This window comes from Euprymna scolopes, chromosome 2 (genome assembly GCF_053919585.1).
Source record: "Euprymna scolopes isolate OS-2025 chromosome 2, ASM5391958v1, whole genome shotgun sequence".
In the NCBI taxonomy this organism is placed as follows: domain Eukaryota; kingdom Metazoa; phylum Mollusca; class Cephalopoda; order Sepiida; family Sepiolidae; genus Euprymna; species Euprymna scolopes.
In genome coordinates, this window is record NC_136483.1 from 23,465,525 (window position 1) to 23,471,261 (window position 5,737).

Here is a 5,737-nt window from a genome sequence, read left to right on the forward strand (position 1 = left end):
CACTAGGCCTTTGTCAAGTCTGGATATCCAAACTTGACAAAGGTTTAGTGCCCTACAATTATGCTTTTCGCCAAGATCAAAGTTTAGTATCTGTTCTTCAGATGCTGCACTTCCATTTCTTGTTCTCTTTCGGTGGAGGAGCAGTCCTTCACGACTGAGACAATTTTTATTTTTGTACCTTTTCTTCACGTTAAAAAACGACCCTGGTGTCTAACTCTGTCCCGTGGGGAGGCATTGTAAATAGGTACAATTATGATTATAATATTTTATAATAATTATTGTTTGTAAAGTGCTAGAGGAAGTTATCCGAAAGCTTTAAATATTTTGCTCTGTATGTTAAATATAATGAACATAAAGCTCAATCGGAAATATGACGTCTGGTGTGTGTGTGTGTGTGTGTGTAGATATAAAATGTCATAACTTTCCATTCAGATTTAACCGGCAATCTCAAATTTTCTAAATCAATACATTAGGAAAAAAATGTTCATGAAAATAGTAATACAGAATTTAAATTACATCAAGGCGATGTATATAAAATAAGACAAGTCAATATTTAACAAACTAGCTGGACCCATGGAAATTCCACAGAACGAAAAATATATTTAATCAACAAATATATTTTGATAATTTTTTAGACAGAAAAATATCAATGTTATCAAAACAAATCTAATACTTATAAGTATTTAATTAAACAAACACATATTTATATTATTTTATTATTATTCTTGGTCACTCTTATATTTTTGTCCAGAGTTGTAAGATTAGTCTTTTTAGAGCCAAATTTCATAAATCTGGCCTTAAAAAAACATTTCTTTTAAGTAGTTTAGCCTTCAAAATTTGTATTTGGCCTTTTTCAAAGCATAATATATGAACTAACTAAGAAAGGATCAAGCAAAATATTAGAGATAAACGTCAAATAGGTCACATGATCATGTTCACTAAATCAGCATAGCTGAACCTACTGTAGCTATGGTCAATAATTATTTGTTTGACTCATTTAAAAATAAAGCTCACCCAACGTTTAGTGGAAATCAATAAACTATAATTGGGTGAAAGTAATAAATAGGGAACAAGGGAACCAATAATTGTTTGTTTTTTTTTTTGCTTCAAAATATGGATTTTAGAATCGTAATCTTCGCCTTTTAGCATAGTAATATTTTTACAGGAGTGAAACAGTTTCTGTGTAGCTTGCTTGCAATAAGTACATGTTATACTACTAAGCTCTACTAATGCATTGACCACTGTTGAGATAAATACTGAAACATGTATATAATAAAAAAAAACATTTTATATAAACATCAGCTTTTCAAAGTTAAAACAGAGCTGAATCAAAACAGTACACCTTGCACACATATAGTTTTTAAGGATTATAACAAATGTGGCTCATCTTAACATTTTACTGCAGTTTCATGGTTCATCCAATCCTCGGAAGTGTCTTAACAGAATCCTGGAAGTACTTATATAAATTAAATTTAGATTCAAAATACATAAGCTCATTCAGTAATTAATAAACTGCTATCAAATGCTAAAATGCATGCATGGAATATTGTTGCCACATCTGAGACTAGTCTTTCACGCTTAGACAGAGTTAAAAAAAAAAAAAAGTTTCAAAGCTGGTGGGTCCCACACTATCAGTCAACTTCAGTCCCTGTCCCATCATCGCAATGATATGTCCTTGTGCCTGTTTATGCTCACATCATTTGTGCTCTTTTAATGCACATGCTCCAACTAACCCAATAAGCAGCACCCCCTCCCCCACTATACTGTTAGGTACCAAGATGTCACACAGCCTTCCAGCTCTAATAATTTCTTCCCTTGAAATTCCCCCCCCTGATTATACTAACATGCAGAAGTTTAAATGTAATATGAACAAATATCTTCTCAACCCTCCTCAGTTCACTGCTAGATATGATCCCAAATCGTAGTCCCTTATGTTCAAGTAGCAACATGTCTTGTTTGCGATGAAGATGAATAACAATAATAAAATGAATGTTTATTATTGTTAGAAACTTTTGAAATTATATTAAACCCTTTGTCTGTGTTAGGTTTTCTCTTTTGGTTCGGTTCTGTTTGATTTTAAGAAACTAATAATGATATGTCATTTATTTGTTTTTGCAATACTTTTGATTAGTAAGCACTTTACCTAAATACTAATTAAGAATAATTTTCCATTACCAATGTGATGTCCTCAGATGAGGATTAGTATATATATATATATATATATATATATATATATATATATATATGGCGAAATAAACTATGCAAATTACCAATTATAAAATTTATTATTCAAAAACAAGAAATACAAGATTGAATTATTTCTTAATAATAAAAGGAAATGATTCATTCTTTCTATCTTTTATTCCTTATTTTTGAACAATCATCATTTCGTATTGATTTGAAAAATTACTGGCATTGGTTTCCCCTATATTTTTTAGTCAGAATCCTTTCTAGAAAGGCACCGGGTACTTACAGGAAGAACCATGAGAAGGCTGCCAACATCCCAAGTGAAAGTGATTTTTGTGGAACAAACCGGATTCGAAATTGGAACACCAAGGTCGTCAGTTCGTGTCGTTACTTGACGACCGTCACCTCCATTTTGAGCAATAAATCTTGAAATTCTTAATTTACATAATTTTATACCACCATATATTGATGTTCCATCTCAAATATTGAGCATTTTTCCAGGAAAGGATGAAACTATAGATATGGATATTTCAGTTTTATAATTATTTTAGTAAATAATAATTATATATACGTGAAACAAAACGGAAAATTAGTTTATGGAATAGTATATAAGCAAAACAACATACTAGTGGAAATAAAAACAGAAAAAAGATATTGATTGATTTGTTCGACTGCATTCATTTTTTAAAAATAAGCTTTATTAAAAACTGAACATTTTATATAACGAAACTTATATAATGAAGGTGGTTGTAGAGGAGAGAGAGAAAAATAAATGTTGCATGTAGTGGGTTAACTGCATCAGGAGAAAAGTAAAGATACAAGATAAGGAAAGAGTAGGAGGCAAAAAGTGCGAGTGAGCCAGATAACCTTCTTCTCCTTTGCTTACCCTTCCACCATCATGCATCTGGCTGAACCCCACTACATGCTTCCTATCCTTTCCCTGCCTTGCATCTTCATCTTTTCTCTGCATGTAGTCAACCCAGTACACATATTTTCTCTCTGGAATTATCTTCAATGTTTCAATGTACAAAATGTTGCTTTCTGTTAAATAAAGCACATTTTTACCAAATGAATATGATCGAACAACATATCTTGGTTCAGTTTTAATTGTGTTTGAGTCTTATTTTTACTAGTACGTTAACCTTCTTATTTACTATTTCATAAACTAATTTTCTATATATACATATATATATATATATATATATATATATATAATTATAAAAATGCAAGTTTCCCTTCAGAGATTTTATCATTTATTTGCTAATGAGACTTGATCAAAAAACAATAGCATTTTTATTATAATGCTCTACTAACGAATTGGAACAAATACTGAACCCCCCTCACAAATTTTATATATACATAAATCAATGTTGCCTTTGTTTAATATCATATATGCACACAAATCTATAAAGTATTGTCTGAGTATGGCTCATGTCGGTACGAATCTATAAAAAAAAAAACATTAAAAGTTTAAAAACACATACATATATGTATATAGTTTTATGATATTAATTATACATTTTTTCTTTTCATCGTTCAAAACCTTCAGGCGTTTACTACAATATTTTTTGATAAAACAAAATCTGGCAAAAAGATTTTATACAAGGTTGAGCAAATAAATGTTCAAGCCTGGAAGATTTTATGATTTTTTTTTTCACTGACGACACAAGAAGGTCACGAAGGAGAAAATATTACAAAAACAAAAAATGAAAACTAATTGGAAAAAGTAATTCACTTATTTGCTCAATATAGAAAAGAAACACTTCGACAAATTTATGGAAGTCTGTCGATTGTCACTATTTACATGTTTTTTTTATAAATTTGAGTCCAAGAAACAAAATTTCTTGCCACGTCCCTTTTTTTCCAATTTTGCTCAGAAAAGAAAATCAACAGAAATCCGAACAAAGCGTGATAATAACTTACATCTTGCAAACAATTCTCTCTCATGTTTATATATATATATATATATATATATATATATATATACAGACGCACACAAGAAATTAGAATAAATAAAACTTGGCCCATGGATTTTCAATGATAAACTATTTTCATCAGACGATACGCACTAGTAAAATATTCATTACTGGTTAACATAAATTTGAAAATAAAAATATATACGCTTATATTAGAAACGTTTTTGTGAAACAAAAGGCATTTTCAATAGGATAACAGATCAACAAATCTGTCAATTAATTAACTAGCCAATCAATAAAATTAATCAACCAATTATATGATATATGTGTGTGTGTTGTTTTTTTTTCTTAAATAAAAACAGATAAGTTTATTTGTTCATTACAATGGTTTCAATATATTTGGGTTCCGTTTTATGATATAATTTTTTTAGTTAATGCCAAATACATTGGAAAGGTTTCTTTATAATTGAATTACTCTTATCTATTAATTGGAGAGAGAGAGAGAGAGAGTGAAAGGTGGGAACAATATGCTGTATCCAGCTAAAAATCAGACACAACATAAGACACATCTACAAAGCTGATATATTATTTGTAGTCGCGTGCAAGCGACTCTATAAGTCGGTCTGTCGGTAACACTTTTGTGCATGGTCTTTTTGGTTAAGATCAAAGGTATGTTCTTAATAGATGCTGTTCTTAGCTTTTTAAGCTTTTCTTGGCCTTTTGGCCAAGATCAAAGTGTGGCATCTGTTCTTACTACATGCTGTACTTATTGTGATATAAAGTGGGGGATCACTTTTCTGTATTATTTTAATGTAAAATGATCACCCACTTTATAACCAGTCATTCTCAACATCATTCCAGTTGTTTTTGAAGGATTCTAGTAATTCTTTAAGCATTCAAGTGATTCTTTAAGCATTCAATTCATCCTTAAGTTCATTAAAGTCATTCTCAGTCATTTATTTTTATTTATTTAAGTCATTTCAGCCCATTTTTCGGTCATTTTAGTTTCTCTTTAAGAATTTCATGTCAATCCAACATTCATGCATTACACAAGAGCATGCGACTAATGGCTATCGGCCTTGTTTTAATATTGCCTCAGACTAGATATAGATGCACTGTTTTGTATTATTCATTGTCTTGGAAGTCAGCAGAAGAAATTTAGTCTTTGAGGGGTGGGAGTGGTAGTGGGGGCGATGAAAATTAGTATGATTTTTTCAATCAACCTTTAGTGTAAAATTGTGATAGGGAGGGGGACAGAGGGAGATTATATATATATATATATGAGAGAGAGAGAGAGAGAGAGAGTGTGTGTGTGTGTGTGTGTGTGTGTGTGTGATATGGAGACGTAGATAGGGAGAGGTTTTAAAAGGGGGGGAGTATAGAAAGATATTAGACACAAAAGTCAGAAACACCACAAGACTCATCTACAAAGCTGATTGGCACTATTTTTAGATTATACATTCTTTTGGGGGTTCTCCAGAAACAAGATTAGTCAGAGAAGTGGGTGGGGGTAGGGGAGGTAGACATTCAAAGCGATTTTTTTCCAATAACCTTTGGTGTGATACTATCTAATTGGCCTTCAGACTAGGATCAACATGTAGTATCTTTCTATCCTTGGTCAAAGATGAGACCGA

At 31.1% G+C, this 5,737-nt stretch overlaps 1 pseudogene; it reads left to right on the plus strand.

Annotated features, from left to right (window-relative positions):
• Positions 1-4,807: 4,807 nt before the first annotated feature.
• On the plus strand, positions 4,808-4,937 carry LOC145242930 (U2 spliceosomal RNA; annotated as a pseudogene).
• The last annotated feature ends 800 nt before the right edge of the window (positions 4,938-5,737 follow it).